Source organism: Myodes glareolus, chromosome 6 (assembly GCF_982192425.1).
Source record: "Myodes glareolus chromosome 6, mMyoGla1.1, whole genome shotgun sequence".
Taxonomy (NCBI): Eukaryota; Metazoa; Chordata; class Mammalia; order Rodentia; family Cricetidae; genus Myodes; species Myodes glareolus.
The window spans coordinates 84,263,019-84,286,372 of NC_142031.1; the positions used below are offsets into that span (position 1 = coordinate 84,263,019).

At 39.1% G+C, this 23,354-nt stretch overlaps 1 protein-coding gene across 3 annotated transcripts in view; it reads left to right on the plus strand.

Annotated features, from left to right (window-relative positions):
- The window catches only part of Srbd1 (S1 RNA binding domain 1), a 179,327-nt gene that overhangs the window by 107,488 nt on the left and 48,485 nt on the right, over nucleotides 1-23,354 (plus strand). The window lies entirely within an intron of this gene.

The following is a 23,354-nucleotide window of genomic DNA, read 5'->3' on the forward strand; positions in this document are numbered from 1 at the left end:
GTACATGGAGTCCAGAAGACTTGTGTCAAAAGTGTTCTCCTTTTTGTTGAAATTCTTTCCTACACTATTCCTGTGATATGTTCTTAAACTTCCAGCTACTCAGGAGGCTGAGACAGGAAGAGTCCTTGCATTTATAAGTTCAAGCTCAGCCTAGCCAGTGTGCAAGACTAAGTAGTCCTTGTTGTTTGGGTTGGTTTTTTGATAGAGTCTTACTGTAGCCTAGGCTGGCCTGGAAGTCCGTAAGTAACCCAGGATGGTCTCTAAGTCACGGCAATCCTCCTACCTCAGTTTCTTAAGTGATGGAAATATAGGCAATCCTCCTGGCAAGAAAGTACTTCTTAGATCTGAGAGACAGTATTTTCCACCCTAGTTTTCATGGAATTTAAGTGGTGCTGCATTGTACTTCTTTCCTAGAGAAGTATTATGTGGTCATGGCATCTGTGACTACCAGAGATGGAAGAAACTCTAGAAATCATTCAGTTCTACCCCATTACTTAACACTATAACGCAACCAACATGCTGTGCCCCAGAATCAAACAGTAGCAGAATTTGGGTTAACATGTCACATGGATTATGATTCAACTGAGAGTATTAGCATTTTATAGTGGTAGTGCTAACTATACTTTTTTAATGCTTATTATTGATTGAGTTGAGAGATGTCATTGAGATTAGTTATACACTGGGATATGTGTGTGGTTACATTTCCAGAGAGGGCTAGTAAGGGGGAAAAATGTATTCTTTTTGTGGATGACACCACCTAATAGACTAAAGAGCAGAGGAATGAATGGAGAAAGGAAGGGAGGCCAGACAGCACAGGCATGCTTCTCCCTGCTTCCTGGCCACCGGGAGGTAGACTGTATTGCCTTACTATTCTTTCCCTGTCATGATGTACTGAAATTTCGGAAACCTTGAACCAAATAAATCTCTTTACTTAAATAGTTTTGCTCAGGTATTATTCACAGTGATAAAAAGTCTAACAAAAGATGTTTAACTGGGCTTGTTCGTTTGGGGACGATAGTCATTAAGGGATCACTAGAAATACCTGGTATCTAAGGAGTACCACCTTGTGTTTTTGTAACATATGCAGATGAAGTTTGGAACACCTCAAGGTTAGAGAAAAGAGAAATGTTTCAGATTTATGGAACCCAGGAAGCCTACCAAGTTTTGACATTAAGGGTATCTTTAAGTCTTTAGTAGAGGACTGACCTCCAGGTTGAAATTCAGACGTAGTCTTTAGTTTCAAAGAACCTTGAATTTATTCCAACAGCACTAAGAAATCACAGGCAAATTTTAATCAAGGTAATGGAATGATTTGTAATTTTAAACATTGGTTTGTTCAGTCTGCTGAGAGCGAATGAGACCAGGAAAAGCAGGACAACTAATTAAAGTAGCTGTTAACTGGCCCGTGTGAGAGCGGATGGTGCTCGGACAACACTGGCGGCAGTTAATGTAGAAAGGAGTCTGTTTCGTGGGGACTGCGTGGTCAGTAGGGGAAGAGATATTGTTAAGGATTTGCTCAAAGAGGTGTACTGTTAATGTGTTTTATGCCTTGGTACAGAAACTTTATGGATAAAGATCATTATTTCCACCTTGAACATGTTGGTTTGAGATGCCTAGGAGATATCCAAGTTGAGTCTACTTGTCTGAGACTAAGGGAAGTAGCCATGCTAATTCAGGGTGCACATACTTGAGCAGATAATGAAAGCTAGACCAACTCACTGTGTTCTTTAACTGCATTACCACCCCCAGTGTGGACACCCTACATTCCAGGAGATGGCAGAAAAGACATATGCACGTGAGTCTGTACCCAGGGAAATGCATATTTCTGTGAATAGCTGCAAAAATAAGGAGTCCCATCAGTGGATGGAACTCAGGAATTTCTAAAAGATATTAAGCATGAATAATAGTATAATTAATATAATAATAATCATAATCATAATAATCATAATAATAATAATAGAAAAGGCCTGGTGGACTTATAGCCCCAAACACACACAAGTCATTAGTTAACACAAAAGCTTGAAGCCAGATGATATGTTAGGGAAATTATTTACCATAAATTTATATGTATTGTATGATATTTACATATTTTATTGTTAAGAATTTAGATTATTTCCATGTTGGTTTGTAAGCATTTAGGTGTTGGTTTATTTAAAACATTTACAGAAAATATATAAAAAGTCTGTCCATGGCATGTCATGATTAAAAGTTCAGGCTTTTGAGCCACATAAACTTGCAAGTACCCCAGATACTTGGATAATTAATAAGAGTTCAGTACTTCTCTAAGTACCACACCAAGACCTTTTCTCAACTACAACAACAACAAAACTCACTAAGTTTTATTAACATGAGAAATCACTCTTGATGTGATGTTTTCAAGTTACACAGAGTTGTAGTGCAGCAGTAGTGAGTAGTGCAGCAGTAAACTGGTCTCAGAATGCAGCTGTGAGCTTCTGTGGAAGAAGACAGTACCTGGCAGGCTGGATGGGATGAGAGATTTTCAGATTTTCTATAATGAATATGTATTTTATTTTAGTTAATTTTGCTTTCAAATACATATTTATTTCTATATCTCAATATATGAACCACGTAATGTTACGTCTTCATACTATGTAAATCAGTAAATCATAGTAGGACTGACTTTCTTTTCATTTGGGTCCACTTTGTGATTTTGATGCAAATTTTATCCTGACTTAAAACACAAGAACAGCCAGATAAACATGGCTGACTGAGAAAATGAAAGGTGCTCACAGAAGTTGGATGAAGTAGCAGAAACTCCAGTGGTATTTCAGTGGAAACTGAAATGCTTTTGGTTTAATGGCAGCTAGAGTCCTTGCGGCGGTGCTCCAGTTCTTGTCTGAGAAAATGAGGAGAGCTGATTTTAAAAACACATGCCTGTCATTATTTCTGGAGAGCAAGACAGCCAGTGTGGTCGAATGACAGCATATCCTTGATTGACCCCTAAAGACTTTGCTGGAAAGTGGCTTGGTGTGACTCCCAAGAAAACACTCCCGGACGAGAGCAGGATGACGCAGGGTTGTGTGGGATGTGGGGAATGATGGCTTAACTTGGCCTTGTCATACCCTGAGTTTAAGTTTAAATAGTTCCATTTACTGGTTCTTTGTTTCTTCTTGGGACTGTGTTCTTGCACCTTTCCCACTCATTAGCACCTGCATTTGGTAAAGTGTATATCCAGTGAAATAGCAAGGACTCAGAGCAGCCCTCTCCTCTGTTTACCTCTCTGTTAGATCATTGGTGCTGTTAGAGAATGAGATGGTTGTACAAACCATCCTTGTTCCTCACTCCTGAGAATAGCGAAGATCACAGTAAAAGGAAAATCACCTGGCTAGGGCACTGCATGTCTTTCTAGTAGACCCTCACAGATAGCAATTTGCATTTCTCCTCTCCGCTGTGGGATCAATTGTGGCTAAAAACAGATAAATCAAAACAAAACAGGCAGCTCTTCATGGAGAACGTACTGGACACTTCCAGTTTAACCTGCAGGCCTGCTAGGTGTCATTTTGTTTAGGTCTATAAAGGTAAGGCTTCTCATCTTTTTGGTGTCATTTGCTTAGACTTTTGTTTTTTCCAGACAGGGTTTCTCTGTGTAACAGTCCTAGCTGTCCTGGAACTAGCTCTTGTAGACCAGGCTGACCTCAAACTCAAGAGATCCGCCTTCCTCTGCCTCCCTAGTGCTAGTATTAAAGGCGTGCAGCACCATCACCTGGCTTGCTTAGATATTTTAAAACACATTTGAACTACTGGGTAATGTGTCATTATAGAGTGAGACTCTTCTGAGTTCACCCATAGTTGTCTGGGTGACTACTTAGATTGATACTGTTATTATTATTAGCACTGATAACTAAGGCAAAGGTGAAACAGAATACTTCCCAAGCCAAGGCATTAGCCACTGTGCTGACTGGTTTGTGTCAGCTTGACAAAAATCTGTAGTGATCTGGGAAGAGGAACTTCAACTGAGAAAATGCCTCACTTGGACTGGACTGTAGGCAAGTCTTCTTGATTAATAATTGATGTAGGAGAGCCCAGCTTACTGAGGCAGGGCTACCCCTGGGCAGGCAGGTGGTCCTGGACTCTGTAACAGAGCAGGCTGAGTAAGCTATGAGGAGCAAGCCAGTAAGCAGCACTCTTCTGTGATCTCTGCTTCAGTTACTGCCTCCAGGTTCCTGCCTTGGCTCCCCAATAATATACTGTAACCTCTAAGCCAAATAAACATTCTTATTCCCATGTTGCTTTTGGTTATGGCCTTTATCACAGCAATAGAAACCTTACTAAGGCGGCCACCTAGATTAATTTCCTGCCAAAATGATTTTGCAGTCTCCTCCTGTGACTAAGCAGGACACAGACTGTCCTGCCTACAAAGTTAGGAAAGACATTTAAGAGTCTAGTAGTCAGAGCTTTCCTTGCATGTGAACTAACTGAATATAAACAAGTAATTGACCTTGACGAACAGTGTGAACCAAACTCATAAATTATAATTTGCTAATAATTACCCAGATTTTCAATTTTAAAAGTTATCTCCTGGGACTGGAGCGATGGCTTAGCGGTTAAAAGTGCTGGCTGCTCTTACAGGGGTCCTCAGTTCAATTCCCAGCAACCATATGGTGGCTCACAACCATCTATAGTGAGATCTAATGCCCTTTTCTGGCATAAAGGCATCCATGCAGTCATATATAAAAATTATCTCCTGGGTTGTTTTCTTACACCTGGGTAAATTAAGCTTCCAACACTGAAATATTAGCTTCAGTTTCTTTTTCAGACTTTGTATACATACCCGAGTACCCTGGTGTAAAATTTTAGTGATACCGTGAGTTAACAGGAACGTATCTAATGTCCTTTATCTGGTATTGGTTTGCCCTTTGCATGTTGTCAACTTTGGCAGTAAAACCACATTTATGTCAATTTCCACTGCTTCCAACTTTTATATACTAACATTTAAATCCGTCATGAGTTATAAAACTTTAAGGTATTAAGTATTTAAAAACTAGTTAACATGAGTATTGAAAAAGTCATATTATATTAAAACATGATCATAAAGGGAAGGATTAAACTATGTCTCAATCTAAAAATGTTCTCTGGGTTAGAAAACAATTAGACAGGCAACATACAGGGAGAACATTGAGAATCCTGTACATTCCTTATAGGTGTGTAGTTGGTGCTGCATTTTAGAGAGCTATTAGAAATCAGTAAAGTTGGAGGTGGGGCCTTCAACTCTGAGTTTCTGTTGCTGGAAGTGCATAGCCTAGAAAAGTCCCCTCATGTTGGTGCAAGGAGTCAGGTATAAGAAGTTCCTTAAACACTATGTACAGTGGTGAAAATGTGCAGTCATGTGTCCTTTGTCTGGAAAGCGGAAAGATAAACTAGTATGGTTTATGTATTGTATGTATTATGTAACTGTATGGTTCAGTGTTGTATGCAGCGAAATGACCCAGTGAGAGCTCCCTACTGGGAGATGGGGGGTGAGTTCTGGAGTGTGTATAGGAGCATACAGCTGATATGAGGCTCAAACATAGCCAACAGCACTGCCATTTCTGGCTAGTCATGTATAAATACAGAAGGACAAGCACAGGAGCATACGTCTATAGCTGCTTTGATAGAGGCGTGGAGGGGGAAGCAGGGAGGCACACCAGGAGGGTGTGCACGCTCTCTTCCACTGTGTTGGACTCTAGAACATTGGTTAAATACATCATATTATTAAAAATAGGCAGAAATATTGGGTCAAATGCTAAATATGCCCTAACTTGGAAACTTTGACTTTCAGTCAGTTTTTAATTTCTCATATGTTCATGTCTAAATGTGTGAGAGTTTAGATGATTTTAAAAAATATATAATCAGAAAAAGAAATTTTCATTTTTCAATGAAAAATAAAAAAATGCTATCATAGGTAGTATTTGTTTCCATAGTACTAATATTGATGTTTTTGTTTGACACCTAATCTTGAACATAATTCAATAGTCTTTAGAACTTGCTTTGATACTGTCTTGAGAACATGTTCTCACAAACACCATCTTCAGTGAATTTCATGATGAAATATTCTTCTGCTCCTTGGTAGAGCTCTTGCCAGGCCAGACTGTTAAGATTCATTTACAGGGCTGCTGATGGCGTTCTTCAGAGTGCTATTAGTATCTGACCACACGTCCTGTACTCTTAGCTTTACAGCACTTCCCCTTTTGCTTACTCTGAAGTACTCTGAACTAGAAAGCCTAAGGTTGAGCAGGAAAGTTTTGAAAAGAAGTTCAGACCACATCCTTCAGAGATTTTATTTTGCTTGGTCTGAGTTGGGCCTCACATGGCAACAGGTTTTGTGACTCTAGTCTCCAGGTCCTATGAAATCCCCAGAAGCTACTTAGTATTGCCTTAGAATGGTTTATACTGCACATTCTTGTGATGGGGTAGGACGTTTGGGAGGAATGAGCCCTACAGCCTGTTTTGTCAGCTTAAATGTAGGAGCCCTGGTCTCTAATACTTTTTATCTTGGATATGCTGATTCCCGTGGAGGTCTTGTTACAACCCAGATTCTGGGTCAATGGACCTGGGGTGGACAATGAGATTCTGTGTTTCAAGAAAACACCCAGATTATAGCAAGATACCATGCTCAAAGCCTCCCAGGCCCCACCTGAGGTGCTACTGATCCAGAATAGGATTGCCATAAGGCATCTAGTGTCTTGACTGCACATTACAGACTCTGTGATGTAGCAGGGTAATGGGAATTCTTGTCAGGTAAGCCAAACATTGGAAGAAGCAAATATCAATATAGATGAACCATCACGAAGAGTAAATGGGATTAAGAATATGCCTTTCATGTTTAAAATGCAAAGAGGAAGAGATAGGGAAGGGTTTATTGAGAGTTACATTCAAATTAAGGAAGACTTTCTAGTGCACTGCTACACACAGGGAGACCCCCAAAAACAGTTGTGTACTGCACACTTTGAATAGAAGAGCAAGGGGTTCTGAGTGCTTTTACCATAAAGAACTGATGTTGGAAGAGATAGATATAGTTAACCTGGTTAAAAATAGTATAAGATATACAAAGATCAGGCATCATCTAGTACTTCTTTAAAATGTACATTTTTATGTATTGGCAAATAACTTTTCAAAATGTAAGATTGATATAAAGAGAAATGGTGACCATAACAAGAATAGTTGGACTAGTGACAGAGAAGGAAATTAGCAGTGAATTCAGGACTGAAGGAGAAATGTACACGAGAGAGACACATTTATAGATCTTTAAAGAAGGTCAGAACTAGGATATTTTTAAGTGTGAGTTGGAGGTTAAGGAGGGCGGAAACTGAATAAATGGGAGGACACATCCTCAGGAGGAGAAGGCTATGCAAGGAAATGGACATGAGGAGCTGGAGAAGCTCATGGTTATGTCTGGTAAAAGAGATTGAACCCAGGGCCTCACACATGCTAGGCAAATGTTCTACTGTCCACAGCCATTTACACACACACACGCATGCATACATGATACATTTTATGAAACTCCATTCAGGCAAATATATTGAAAAATCTTTGTTTACTTTAGTCTTACATTTTAAGCCTTAAAACATTTTATTCCTTTATATTCATTTTACAAATTAGTTCAGTTCTTTGACTGTAGAGGTCTACTTCCGTAGCTTGATCCATTTTCCATGAGCGTGTAGACTGCCAAAGGAGTGGGGGAGGGTATGTGTGCGTATGCATGTGCACGCATGTAGGTGTTTCAGCCATAGCATTTTCATCTCTGAGTATTGTTGCTCGTTTCATTGAATGATTACGGTAAACTCTTTAAGATGACATGGTTTTAGTATTTCATAAACAGCCTTCCTGTCTCACACCCCATTTTAGTAAGTTACTTTGGGCATATTCCTTTTTTTATTTTATTTTTATTTTATTTAGAGCCTTGTTTTTTCAGACCTTAGTGACCTGAAGATGTGTTGTCTCATTCACCTATGGTCTACTCTGATTTTCAGCTTTGCTGCTTTTCCCCCAATGAGGATTGCAAGCCTTTGAATTTAGTTCATAGTAGGTGGCTGGCCTTGTGAAAGCTTTGTTTACATGCCTCTAAATGTTATTTGTTCCAAAGCTGAGGTAGTGACCAAAGTGAGGTAGTGAATGACTAATTCCACATTGTTTTGTCTCCTTGTATAATGGTACTTTATGCCCAATACATGGAGACAATACTAATTAACCTTTTAAGAAAGTAATTCCTTCTTGCTAAATCTGCCATTTACTCAGTAACCTCAACTCATAAAATGTCTTCTGAAGATGCTTTATAGCATTGTTTTCCAATGGTGAATTTCAGTTAAAATCAGCTATTGAAAAATGTGGGAGCAGAGGAAGCCCAGAGCGTGTGTAAAGTCCTGAGTGAATGTGTGTTGCTGACATGAGCCAGGCATGCCAAAGACCCTACCTTCAGATCATGGGGAAAATGGCCAAGCTGTCCCTTGGAGAGAAGCACAGAAGGAAATGGCAAAACCTTCCCTTCTGATCCATGTGTGGATGTTGATAGTATGTTGAAAATGGCCACCATAGCTTCCAGATGTTTACAGATTGAAGACTGCTCCTCAACAGTTTGTCCCTACCAAGATTAGACAAACCTGTCCCTTTGATCCAGCTGCATACCATAAGCCCCACCTCCCTGTTTTCTGTATGTAATGGTCACCCCTCGCTCAGCTGTATGCAGTAGTCTCACTTCTGTTCAACTCTACATAAACACGCTAAGTTCCCAGGATGCCAAGTCTTCTTTGTCATCAGAGAAGTCAGACCACCTATTCCCAACTTTCCTGATTCTCTGTGTCAGTGACTCTGTCTTTTCTGCATTTCCTCATTGCCCCCAATCAGACCAAATCCCCATAGGCAGAGTGAGAAATGTAGGAAGGTTAAGTTGTGTGTGCTTCTCTGTTGTTAGTTAGCCTGAGAGAATCTTACTGGGACAGGAAGAACTGATTGCCCAGTGCCTTTGTTTTCCCTCCTTGTCTTAGAGAATAACTGGGGAAGGAAGGATTGCTGTTGATGAGAGAACTAAGGTTCTTTCACACCCGTCTCTTCTTTCTTCCCCTCTGAACTATGTGTTTGTCTTCACAGAAGTAATTCTTACAGGACAGTGCAATTCACTGGGATAGGATCTTTGCTTTAAAACAAACTAGATATCAGAATAGAAGTTTATTAACTCTCTTAATCGATCCTAAAAAGTTTTTTAATATGTTATTATTATTTTATTGGTTAGATATGGACAAATAATATATATAGTACACTATATATACTATTTATTTATGTACTGTGTATACTATACTATGTATGTACATACATACATGCATTGAACAGCTTTAAGAGTACTCTAAAAGAGACAGAGGCAGGTAGATCTTGGTGAGTTCGAGGCCAGCCTGGTCTACAAGAGCTAGTTCAAGGATAGATTTCAAAGCTACAGAGAAACTCTGTCTCAACAACAAAAAAAAGTACTCTAAAAATGTTCAGTTTGAGTATTTATATAGATATAATTATGTCTGAGTTACTGGAATATCATGGAGAATCTTGAATACAATTTTTATCTTAGTCAAAAAGACTATCTGCAATATAATAATATTCACGAGGGGGTAGTTGAGAGCTATGGTGTAGCACTCTACAGATCTCACATGTGGAATGTCCTGGATTAAATTCCCAGCACCTTAGAGGGATGTTGAAAACCCAAGGACTGTAAGATTATAAATTTTACTATATAATTAATGACTGAAAAAGAAGAGAAAATGTGTAAATATTAAAAAAAAAAGGCCACTTCTGAACTGAGCATGTAAAAGTGTGTATTTTGAATGTTTTGTATCTGGTACATTCAAAAACGTTAATCATAACTTTGTATGTGGAAAGCTATTAAAAGAACAGCATTGGTAATAATATTTGCTTGAGATCCCGTTACATTTTGCATCCAAAAGAAGGCATCATCAGTAGCATAGTGACATAGTGGCTCCTATGGGACCACTCGGATGTAGTCGGGTTAGATGATCCGTGAACCCTATGTCTGCAAAGGGATTATAATGTGATACAGTGCAGGAGAGCTGGCCACACTGATGATAGCGTGTATTCACCAGTGGCATGCGACACTACCCGATCCTTCTTTTGTGGACAGTTATACTGCAGTGTCTTTCTATAGTCATAAAGAGGAATCTAAAGGAGCGAAAAATAAATCAATCCCAGAAGACGATATGAATTTATGAAAGTTTTCTTTCCCTCTCAACTATTCTTACTATTTAATACCATTTGCTAGAAAGAAAGTTCATTTGCTAGGAATTATAGAGAATTCTCTTTTCAGTCCTTGGGAAGAAAAGCATCTGTGGCCTGACATTTTGAACAACTGACTTTAGAAAACAGCTTTGCTTGGGGGCGAGAGTGCTACTTGCTTGGTGCTGTAGGACACTGCTCACCAGGGTGAGATGGATTCTGTGATAACCAAGGGCAGACATGTAAGTTGTTTGTTGCACAATTGTAAAATTGCATGCTTTCAGATGTGTAATTGAAAGAGAGTCTCTCCTGATGTGTCCAAGTCTTTTGTTTGGTTGTTTATTTGAAATAAATGGGCCCAGAAGGCATGAGTACAGTTAGGTTTTGTTGGAGGGGCAAAGTCTTTGTGAGGCATGATGTGCAAGTGAGTGTTTTTAACTCTCAGAGGTGTGATTATGTCATAACAGCCATAACCTCTGGGCTTGCTTTATTACTTTTATTAAAACAAATCTGTATGGGGGTGCTGTGTATATTTTGGTGATGAAGGAAATGAGGTGGTTAATTTATTATGTGAACAGCACTTTCAACTAACCGCAGCATGATTCACTGAGGGTGCAGTGGAAAAGCCCAGCTCTGCAGACATGTCTGCTGTTTGATTTGTGGACCTTAACTTTCAACACCAGAGCGTGAAGTTTATCTACAAAACAATTCTTTCTTTTTTTCTGTAATCTTTTTGTCTAATTTTAACCTTGAAATTTTTCCCTCATTTTATTGTGAGCACTTACTGAATCTAAACCAAACAGTCCTTGCCAATGACCTCAAGGGAAGGTGGGGCTGAGAATCTATGTGTGGGGCCATTAGGAAAGTGGGTAACATAGCTTAATGGTTTCTAAGCCCCTGTATGTACTTGAGAAGAGGTCTTGATGGAATAAATTGACACCTCCAGGTTTCAGTAAATGAAGATGGAAGCAGACAAGGGTGGGGAGAGTCAGGCATCAGAAGTCTTCCCCTTCCTGTGCCGTGTCCACACACAGCTACCCTGGAAAAGTCTCCTGGAGGAGCCCCTGACAAGTGTGTATTTGTGGCTGGAGGGTGGTTGTGGGAGGAGCTGAGAACCTCCCACCACACAGAAGTGTGTGTACTGCGGAGTGAGGTCGGAAGGGACCCTAAGCATCTGACTAGCTCACGGTGCATATAAAGCTCCTGTTGTATACTCATAAACAGCCGTAGAATGGCTGGGAAGGCTGTTTTCATTGGAACTGTGCCATAGCCAGCATAATCTGCTGATGTGAACCTGCCTAGAAGGTGAGTGAAAAATAGGTCATCTTTCCAGGGCAGTTTTTGAAAGACTCTTTCACTTTCCAGATTTGCCAGTAGCACTCGTTTATAGACCAAACCTTAGAAATCAGTCAGACATTGTATTGACAAGAAAAATGAAGGCATTTAATATCTGAGACATCACCAGTTTGCATGAAGTAAGAATAACAATCCCTTTTCTAGTTCGTCTTTTCTTTGGGAACTAGCAGACCACGTTCCTTTTCAGAGTCCTAAATTTACTTCAGAAATGATCACTCCATAGCATACTTTTCGGAAAGAGCTGGCGATGGCAGGAGAAACTTCGTTTGTGGAGTTTGAAGAGAGTGCAGGGCAGTGTGGGCTGCAGTGTCTGTAAGCATGGATGGGAAGGGTGGCACTGGGCAGCTGCTCTCAGTCATCACAGCCAAGCCGTTCCAGTGACCATGTGCCCAGACATGGCAGGCTGCTTTAGATTTCCTCAGCAGTAATGACCATCTGCAGCCCCAACTATGGTAGAAATTTAACGTTAGAAGAAGTTGGATAGTAGGCAAGCTTGTTTTAGCCATACTCATTGGGTCTCTCCAATTCCCATGACTTCTCACTGGTAGAAGAAAACCATTTTAGACAAATAGTCTGGGAAGAGACACTGTTGGACAATATGTGACCTAGTAAAAGTGGGTTTCTCTTCATAATTTTTTTTTGCTATATATTAGAAGATTGAGATTTAATAGTTATTCTTGAGAGTTGCTTTTTAAATCCGGTAGTCTTGCTTTTCTAGATACCCACAACTCAGTGCAGAGCTTCACGGCTGTTTGTAAAGCCTGGTCCTGGAGAAAGCTTGATCCCTAGTGCATCCTGAACCTTTCACTTTGCCTTGCTCTGTCTGCTTGCTTTAGTGTGTGTCTTTGTACTTCTGATAGGTAGGCTACAAGAAGCCTCCTGAGTAGTTTGTCTCCAGTCCCTCATTCCCACTTTCCCACCACCTCCCACTTTCATATGGTTTGAAATACAGCCAGGCTTCTTTAAAAAGTGATCCAACCATTATTTATAACTTGAAATTTACAGAGATGTGCGATTTAGGCAACTTTTTAGTTTTTCATATACAAATTTGTGGATGTGTTAACAAAAGTTAGTAGCATTAACTGCACCCAGGCCTGGTGACGGCAGCAGGATACAGACCATGTCTGGTCAAGTCTGTCCCATGAGCTTGACCTGAAATAAATCTCACCTTCCAATTGAGAGGGAGACAAGAGGGAAATATTTTTTGTGGGAAATGTTAAATTTACCATTAAGTTTGTAAAGGAAATTTGAATTCTAGGTTAAAATTCTTAGTTAATCATTGTATGGGGGCACAAAACTATGTTCACTGACCTATGCCCATCTTTGCAGTTGAATAGCTATAATTCAGGGTGTGTTTAATCAAAGTTTCCCTGAAAGCTGAAATTCTTACCCAGACAGAGCCTGTCTTAAACTTAAATTACACAAACATTCTCATGGCACCGTCCTCATTTTAGCGTGGTTCAGTGAGGAGAGCACAGCCTCGGGGCAAAATGGCTTTACCTTGCCATGTCTCCTTGGGAAAATAATTTCACTTCTTCATGCCCTTTTGGAAAATAAGGATGCCTATATGTTTTCTACAAAAATGTTTAAAAGACAAAGAAAAATAGACATGAAAATGCCTGAAGATTAAGCTATGGAAGTGTTTTTGTTTCTTAGGAGACATTAAATAAATTCCATATACTTTTCTATAGCCTTTGTTGTTGTTGTTAAAGTTCGTTTTATTCCAAATATTTATTCATATGCTAAGCTTATCAAGTATTCATCGGATCATTTAATGTCAAGGTCGCTCAGTTCATACTGGCACATATAAACATGTTCATTCCTGTCTGTCAAAGGCAAGGAGGACAGAAGAAGCTGTAGGAGAAACTTCCAGAACAAAGGCCCAGAGTGGCAGCCTCGCTATGGTCATAATCCAGGAATGAGGAAGTGAGGCCTGAGCTGCCTCTCACCAAAAGTCATGACAGAGTGTCTTGCACAGCGAGAGACAGGCGTTTGGAGCTGACTTGGGGCATGCACGTGAGACTTCTGTTAGTGATTAGCTAGACTTTTATCCAAGTCTATAGTGCTTTACTTGTTATCTGTGCACATCTGATTCTTCTGTTGTGGTTCATATCCAGTGTTTAAGTTGATTCACTATTCTGGAGGTGGGATAGAAGAGAGTAGAATGCTTAAAAGCAAACATAGCCGCTAAAACAGAAACAAACTCCTTCCCTGGGACCCACGATCTGGCTGTGTGTTGGCAATAAAAAGCAGCTGTTTGTTTGTTGACAGCCTGCCTTTCCTCTCCCATAATCAAGCTGTTTCTAATCATGTAATTACTAGCTCTTTACTGTTTGAGGCTTGTTGTAGATTTATAGTTGGTTGCATAACGTTTGCCAAACGTCATCGTTTAGATAAAAAATTAGTGATTCTCCTGTAGTCATTCTACTGAAGTATGAATGTGGGTTGTAATAAAAGAAAGATGCCTGAAGAAACTTCTGAGGTACATTTTAAACTGAAGGGAATGCTGAGGGACTTTTCATGCATGTTTTCCGAGAGTATTGGTGGTAGTGGGTCTCAACGTAATACTTACCTTCTTGAGGACCCACCACCCATCTGAAAGGCATTCTGGTTTCTGCTTCCATGAATGTAGTTAGTCTGCACACATGCAGACAGTAGGAAAAGTTTGTTCTGATCCAGAAGGCCACCCTTGGTTGCCTTCTATCTTTTTGACATTTTCCCTAGAACACTGTTCTGATGGGAAAGCCAGGAATGAAAGGAAATGAAGTTAAATCAAAGTTCTTTGCATCTGCAATGATGGTTCAGCCTCCAGGGCAGCCTTACCAGCTGAAAAGAACCTGAATGTGCCTCTTCCTGTAGAGAGGCTTCCAAGCCAGTTTATAAACAGATTCTTGGCTCTATACTGCAGCGAGTCCCGTTTAAAATGACGAATCTCTATGCTGTAGCAAGAGAAGTCAGAAAGGTGAGCTGCCGCTGCTGCTCCAATCATCTCAGTCACATCTCTAGACGCGACGCTGGTCTTGGAGAGGAGGGTGCTTTAGAAAAACCCCTCTGAGCTGCAGAGTAGTCTGTTTGTGCTTCCTAAGAGTGTCTTTCGTTGCTCTGCTGTTGGCTTGATACATTTGAAATTGCAATGGAGTTTAAAATACCTGTAGTAGAATTCTCCCTCTAGTCATAAAGTTATTATATAAATTAATTATTCTCTGTATAAAGATGTAATTTAAAAGCTGCAGTGGATAGTAATTCTGTTTGTGAAAGACTGGCTAGGAAGAGGAAAGCTAGTTTAAATTGTGTGAAAAGTCAGATTTTGAAGTACATATTTTATAGTATATATTTTATAGTATATGTTCTCATCATGCTCTTACTGTGTCTGTCACCGAAAGTTCACTCTCTTCTAAAAGTGTAAGTTATACTTTCAAAGTGTTTGTCAAAGTCTTCCTCTTGCCTAACCAAATGAGTCCAACCCTTAATGGGAATTAGATTAAAGTGATGTCACCAGGTCCCTGGTGACAGTTAAAACTTGGGGGTCATTACCAGAATGACATGTTCTGATTTTGTGAGCTGTATGACACCAAGAAAATGGCATTTTTAAAGCTGTTTTTAAACCATTTAATTACAGTTAATATCAGGATTTAATCCTTATCTTAAACTCTAGCTATGTACCACTAGGTTGGAATTCAAAACCCAGAGATTAACGCTCCCTGGTTCCAGCAGTAGGAGGTGGTGTAGGCTTTCTCCTGCATGCGGCTGCGCCCGTGGTGTTGCGTCCTTCGCCCAGACCTGTTGCTCTGGTAGCTCACATTCAGGTGCACAGTTCAGGCAAATCAATCACAGATGACCCGTTTATAGGCGCTTTATTGCTTGGATGTCAGGGGAAGAAAATTCAGTTGTAATTTTGAGAACTTCATCCCCAAATCATTTAATGCTGTATTTCATTTCAGCTGCTCAAGTTTAGGTGGATAAACATCAGTCTGTTATAAATAAAATGTGTTCAGATCCTGAGTCTAATGGCCTTCGTGGGGAAGTGAGAGTGTGCTAGGAGACATCACAGGATAGTATTTTACCTTCTTACTTCATTCTCTTTTTTAGATGTTACTGTCTGGTAATGCTTTCTCTAAAACTAAAAATCCATTATTATCAAGCCATTAAAAATACTGGCTTATTATCCAGTGATTAACATCCATGACCTTTATTTATGAATCAGATTCATAAATGTATACATTTTTCTGTCAGTCATTGTATAGAATTTCAATTTTGCTCTGCTTTCCATTACATACCATGAATTATATGAAATTAATTTAATTGCTACTACAAACAGAAATTGAATGTGCCCTAATCCAGAGTTACGTTGTTTGCTTTTACAACTGTAAGTCATAAGTAATTAATTTTCCTTGGAAAATTAATTCACTTACCATTCCCAGTAGCATCATGTGTTGACACAGGATTCTAGGTAGTTTAATATTTTTTTCAGCATGCTGGCCTCAACTTTAGAAGACCTTAAATGAAAACAAATTAAAATTTACTCAAGTGAGTATAATTTGTGCTTATTTAAATAAGTGTTGTTGTTGTTGATGTCACCCAGGTGATGATTCAAAAGCTGTACTCACACTTTGCAGAAACTGCACTAGTATATTAACACATCTGAAGCACTGTATCTTTGAGAAACTGTTTATATGATGGTAGTCATTAGCATGTTCCAAACAAACATTTTCCAGGACTGCCTTATTAGACATTTCAGTATTTGGGAATGTTTGGCTGTCATTTGCTGAGCACAACAAACCTAGAAACTTATTTGTTGGAGGCTTTGGCCAATTAGACTAGCTGATTGTCCTGTCTGCATCTCACAGAGCTTATTTCCAAGATCTTTCTACCTCCAGCTTCACTCGGTAGAAAGATCTGGCGAGCGTTTCTTAGAACATGAGCAGCGCCCCGTAGACCCCAGGTAGTTGTTGCTGTTGATTGTGCTGCTCTGGTTCTTTCGTGCTTCCCTCCCGCTTCTCAGAAAGGCCAGTGTGGAAAATGAAAGGAGTAAACGTCTTCCAGCTAAAGGAATTAAGGGCCACATACTGCTGCTTATATTTTGGGAATTCAGAAAATATGAATAAACCAAATTTACCTTCCTTTTGCATTTGCCAGAAGGTTATTTAGTAAGGTGACTTTTTCCCCCTGTTCATAGAACCCTATAAAACGTATAGTGTTTATACCTCTGTTTGTATTTATTTAAGTCACTAAGGTGAACTCCAGTGATGGTGGCAGTGTTACATTTTAACAAGTGGGGGCTTATTTCATAAATGTGCCTTTGTGACTGTGGCTTTAAGAAGGCATGAGGTTAGCTGTGGCGTGCTCTCTATGCCTTTTGGGAGGAGAATTGGCCATTTAATTTCAGGATAAAGAGGCCTGAGAATACAGAATCAGCTCTGTTACTTGTCCTTCTGTTCAGTGTTGTCCAGCTCTGCCCTGTGCACAGTGTCCTGGGAGATGGTTTGCTTGCTGCTCTACTGTGGGGAAGCAACAGATCAGTCCCTTTCCCTGGATTCCTTTTCTGCTTTCAGAAGTAGGAGTGTGGCTTTCTTCTTTATCATCTTCAGACATGATGAGAACCCTTTTTATGTCAAGTCATAGGCATGTCTGTGCTCTGACCCAAGTACAGATGGTTGCTTGGTCATGCTGTTGACAAGACTGATCTCTCACGTATAACTAAATAGCTAAAGTAGGCAGTAAGGACAATAATTATTCTAAAACTTTGTCTCTCTCCCTGCCACGCACCTACAGTGCGGTGTGTGTGCTTTGTAATAGTGCGTGCATTTTTATGCTCTTTCTGAAGTGCCTTTTATTCTGAAACGAATCAAACAGGTTTGCTTTATCTCATTTTGAAGCTTGAAAATATTGATTAATAAACATTTTTACATTCACAACATAGTTTCAGAAAATTAAATTCAAATGAGAGGAGTTTGTTTACTTTTTTGAACCAAAATAGGTATTTTTAGAGAAGTATTAACTTTAACGTGAACTAAGGCAGTAGGGGATTATATGTACAAACAGGGCTTCAGAGTGTGGAAATATGAAGGCTGAATTTGAGCTACATATGTTTACCTAAAATTGACAAATAGAAAGTTTATATAAAAGTTATGCACTCAAGAAATAAAATTCAGAGAAGCAAAATTCACTATTTTTTTTAGTTCAGGTTAGAATAGAAAAAAACAAGACTATCATAGAAATATAAATTTTAAAAATTTTTATATCATTACCATGGCACAATTTTGTAACTTGGTAAGTAACAGTTATAAACATGTCAAAATTGTGATGTGTGTCACACCTGGACAGATAATTGAATATCGTGCAGATGTTTGGGATCTTTGTGCAGAATCTGGCTTCAGTTTGATCAGTTATACTTTTTTTTTGGTTCAGAAGCAGAATGTAAATAACTATAACCGTCCTGAAATTGCCCCCTAAAGTGTGGTAGAGGTGAGTTCTGCAGACCCTTGTCAGAGACGCTATTGATGTTTATAACGTGAAACTGTTCAGTGGGTCCGGCCAAATGACACTGAGTGGAAAAGTTAATTTGTCCTTAAAGAAAACCGCACAACTATCCATTTGCTTTCTGTTCCATGTTGTTCTTTCAAAAGACCGAATTTAAATATGTTTTTACTTCTACTCACAAAAGTAATAATTAAATTAAGGTGATACATCAGAAGGTAAAATGGCAGTTTACCACCACCTAAGATTAACAACGAAAGTCTCCAGCTTCTTCAGACTGAATCATGCTCCCGTGATTACCTCATATGGATTCCCCGCAGTAACAATGGAACAAATTATGTTACACGTTGACTTTTACTAGATGCTCAAATCGAATCACCAACAAGGTGGGCAGTCCTGTGCTGAAACATCCCACTGTTAAGATTGCCTACCAGCCTGCAGTGCAGAAGATAGCTGGCCTAGGTAGGCTTTGTGCCTCCAGCGTCATTTGTGGTTTGGGACCATCTTCCATCTGATATATAAAAACGTGTTTCAAAAGGCTGAGTTTATTTAAGAAGGTGGGACAGTTTAAAAACTGCCCCCTTGGGTGACTTTGAAGTAAACTAGAGATTTGTTCATTGCAGTGAGCGAATTGTCGCATTTGTTTCCCTAAAGCCGTGTAGCAGAAAGCAAGAGGATTGGAACCCTTAGATTATGCGCTGTCTCTGGACTGTTTTATATTCTGAGTAATGCAGAAATTTTTTTCTTTATTATAACATTTGAAGAACAAGTTTTTAGTTGTGATTTTTCATAAATCAGACTCTCAAAGTACAACTTCTTCCCAAACTTCACCACTAACTTTGATTTGTGTAAATTTTTAGGATAAAGGAACACTAGCTAGTTAAGAACCCCCACCCCTTTTTTAAAAAAAAAAAACAAAAACACTTAATCCTTGTGAAATCTATAGAGCCCTCAAGTGTGGGGGTTTTGCCTTTTTCCTCTCTGATCATATAAACAGAATGGAGGGTAATATAGACACCAGTTCCTCTCCTGTGCTGATTAAAGAAATGTATTGTTTGTTAGTAGCAAAGTTGAACTTACTTTAACATTGTTGTAGACTGTGTATGCTGTAATATAGAAAATAGCTTGAGCAATATGGAATGAAATAGATTATTCTGTCTGGTAAGGGTACTTAACTCGGGCCACCAAGGAGCTTGGTCATGATTGACAAGCATCTAGTGGAGTCTTTTCTTTTTCTTCCTCTTTTTCCCCCTTAGCAATGTCGAAGTCAGTCAAAGTATATATACAAAGCTGGGTGAATACCAGTTTCCCCAGTACAGGGGCTATTTTTTTCAGGAAGTCTAACTCAAACCAGATGTTTTGCCTAGATCTAGAGTTTGTGGCTGCCAAGTATCTCATCAGAGGTCAGAGTTCTGGGCTCTGGGCCCTGCTAGAATTCCTTCACAAATTGCTATTCGGTGAGGTTTTAATCCTAATGGAAAGAATAATGTGCTTGTAAAATCTGCAGTTATTACAAACACAGTATACATATTGTGAACTTCAAATGACTACATATTTCACTCCCATAAACAGGGACTGCAGATGGATGCCCAGTGTGATAGCTTTAGACGTTCTAACTAAAGCTAGCATACAGTTTATGCCACGTTAGCCATTTGCATTTGTAATATCCTAGTGACAGCAGTGCCTGTGTCTGGATGACACTGGGAGCAAACTCCTGCTCGCCACCATGACCAAGTTTCTTTCTTTCTTCTCTCTCTCTCTCAAGTTCTACTTATCCAGCTGTTTGAACACATAGGAATTCAGCGCTCTCAGAGATAAACATTAGCTGTTATTGCAGGAAGATCTGGGAATGTGACAGCAGTGGGTGAGAAGTTCTCCAGGTAACAAGAAAGGCTCCACCTTGTCAGGATGCAAGGATCCGTGCTGAGAAACATGTCTGTTGATATCAAATGTATTTGCTCAGATTTCTTTAAAATGGTGAATGTAATTGTGACTCTTGGGAAGGAAGAGAGATTAGCGAGATTTATCAATATTGTGTATTTGATACTGTAGATATTATTAACTGCTTATTTAGGGGCTCTCTTCTCCCTGACCAATTTCTGCCCAAGAGAAATTCTGAGGAACCTAGAGTGTGAAACCCAAGAATCCCTATTTGGCTAGTTGATAAGTGTGTTAATTAGACTAGACCTACTAAAATTAAATCTGCTGTTGAGGTGAATGTGGCCATTTTTTTGTGTTGACAATACAGTAGAAGTTTAAACTTGTAAAAAAATAGAAAATTGAAAAAAGTGACAAATTTTAATGTCTGTGAATTTTGGCATACCATACAAAAGCATCTTTTGGTTCCAACAGTTTGTGGTATTTATTTGGAGATCCCATTCTAATTTCCTTTCGGTTTTTGTATTTAAGTGACACCAATATAGGATGTATAAATACAGCTCAAAAGGTTCTCAAGTCTTGGAAATAAATAAAAGCGGTTAATTCAAGGGTTTGCAGAATTCTAATAGGATATGTGCAGAAGGGTTCTGCTTTTAAACTACCAGTCTTGTTTTGTGTCTGTAAAAGAAAATTAACATTGATGCCAGCTCTGCTGCACAGACTGGCCATTCAATTGGTGTTGGGAGGGGTCACCATCCCTATGAACTGACTGCCCTAATTGCTGCCAGCAAATGAGGGAAAAAAATGTCGAAGTGTGATACAAAGAGATTTTGTTTGGAAAATCTGTAATCTATCAATTTCTTTTAGAAAAATTTTATTTTCTCCCTCACCCTTTCTTCTTTCCATCTTCCCATACTCATGTGTGCTACATGTACATGCATATTTCTCTCTCTCTCTCTCTCTCTCTCTCTCTCTCTCTCTCTCTCTCTCTCCCTCTCTCCCTCTCTCCCTCTCTCCCTCTCTCCCTCTCTCCCTCCCTCCCCCCGTGTGTGTGTGCGTGCGCATGTGCACATATGCTGGAGAGCAAACCAAGGGCTCGAACTAACAAGGCATAGATACTATCATTAGGCTCCCTTTCCTACTCTAAATATTCTTTTCTGACTGATCTTTTATTGTTGAATACCTCTGAAGATACATAATTGGCAGATCTTCCACCTAACTATATTTCCTGTTGTACATTTAGAATTTGTCCTTTAGATTTTTCTGTGTTATGTAATTGCCTACAAGAGGATCTTTCTTGAAGACAGGTTTAGTATTGATTTGTGACGTTTTTGTTGACTTTGATATTAAATGCAGTAAAATAATGTGTTTTTAATCTTGATTTTTATATGTTTATAAGCCTCAGTTGGTAGATTTCTCTCAAGAAAACCAGGGGATACCATCATCTATTTCTGTAAACAAGTTGAGAATAAATGTCAAAACTTAAGTCTACAGTTCATTCTATGTGGCATAATCATTCAAGTATAATTTAAAACAGTCTGAGACTATGATCATGTAATGAGAAACAAACAATTTCATATTAATGAGAACCCATTTGCCAATAATTCTGTCATTTGTAACTTGAATCAGTCATCACCCCTGCAAATAACCCTTTCAAGACATTATTTGCAATTTTGTCCTCTGCTTTCTGTCCTTGATGTTGTGAAAATGGCTGTCTACTGTTACAGGAATGAAAAGAGATCCCATTCAAACATCTTTTGTGTTTCCACTTTCAGTGAAAAATGTTTTTCAAACCTGCAGCTGGTTATTTCTGCAGGAGTTCCCACTTATGCTCAGATTTGATTGACATTTTGAAATGGCAGCTTTTCATGAAAAGCTGTTAACTTGTAGAATTCAGTTATGGCACTAGGACAGACTGACTTTGTTCTGTGGCTGGGACCTGTCCAAACTAAATAGAACCCTGCATCTGAATTTAATAGTCTACTCGGCCTAGATAGGGCACTTTGCTTTTTTTTCCCCCTCTAAGACTGATGCTTCTTATTTGTACTAAAATGAATTTGATCGATATTCATCCTAACATCCTTCTGTTCTGTAGTTGCGTTAATTGACATATAGTCATCTTTTTGTTCCTCCTCTTGACCATCTAATGGACCAGGACAGGTTTTTTTGTTTTTTGTTTTTTTGATAAATACTAATTGAAAAGAACTTTCTAATTTGCAACTAACATTTCAGAGCACACACAAAAAAAATAGAAAAATGTTTTAAGGGTTTTTCTTTTCCTAGTATAAAGGGCCTAAAATTTTTTGGAAGCCCACTCCTGCTATGGTATATACTTGTTCCTTATGTGAAAGTATGTTACATATGGTTATACAAACCTATTTGGCATATGATACTGTGCAAATATGGTTTAATATTATTCCTCTGCTTATTTAACCAGTGGACAATCTCAAGGACAGCATGTTGCGTAGTGAAGTACACGAGCTGTGCTTCAGAGGAACTTTTAAATTCACTCTTTTTATATGTAACTGCCAGTCCATAAAGCTGTTAGCTCCTAAGGGCTTTTCCCTTTCCAGGTTCCTCGCTGTTCCTATATTTGATCTCTATGTTGTAACATTCTCATGAGATTAATATGAAAGTGTGTCTGCTGTGCTTTTTTGTGGTCCTCTGCTATCTTTTGGAAAATGTAAGTAAAAACTTCTTTCCCTCCCAAGTACTGTTGATGTATTACATGTGGGCTGCTTCCGTTGAATATCTCTATGGAACAGTTTGGGTTTTACTGTCAAGAAAGAGTCCTGGGGGGCTGGAGAGATGGCTCAGAGGTTAAGAGCATTGCCTGCTCTTCCAAAGGTCCTGAGTTCAATTCCCAGCAACCACATGGTGGCTCACAACCATCTGTAATGGGGTCTGGTGCCCTCTTCTGGCCTGCAGGCATACACACAGACAGAATATTGTATACATAATAAATAAATAAATGAAAAAAAAAAGAAAGAGTCCTAGGAAAGATAATTGCTATCAATTCTGATAGCTTTTTGTTTGTTTGTTTGAATAGAATTTTGCTTTATTGCCCATGCTGGCCTTAAACTTGAGTCCCTCCTCCTGTCTGTTCTTCTGTCTTCTAGGTGTTGAGACTCTAGGCAGGTACCCTCATACCCAGCTTCTGATTGTTTTTGGAAGCCTGGATCTTTGCTTCAGATTGCTCACCTGAAATTTCATTGGGTAGCTGACTCCAGAACTCTTACCTACCTCGTATTACTGTAAGTGCTTAACATTGCTGGTGTGGCCTTAGAAAAGAAACATGCATACCTGTAAGAATATGACAAGGGCTACACAGCATGCCTCTGAATCTGTTGGTCTAAGATACAGTGATTAATGTTTTTTCTTGAATCAAGTTCAGGGTTGAAGTTCATTGAGAATGTAGTAGATAAAACAAA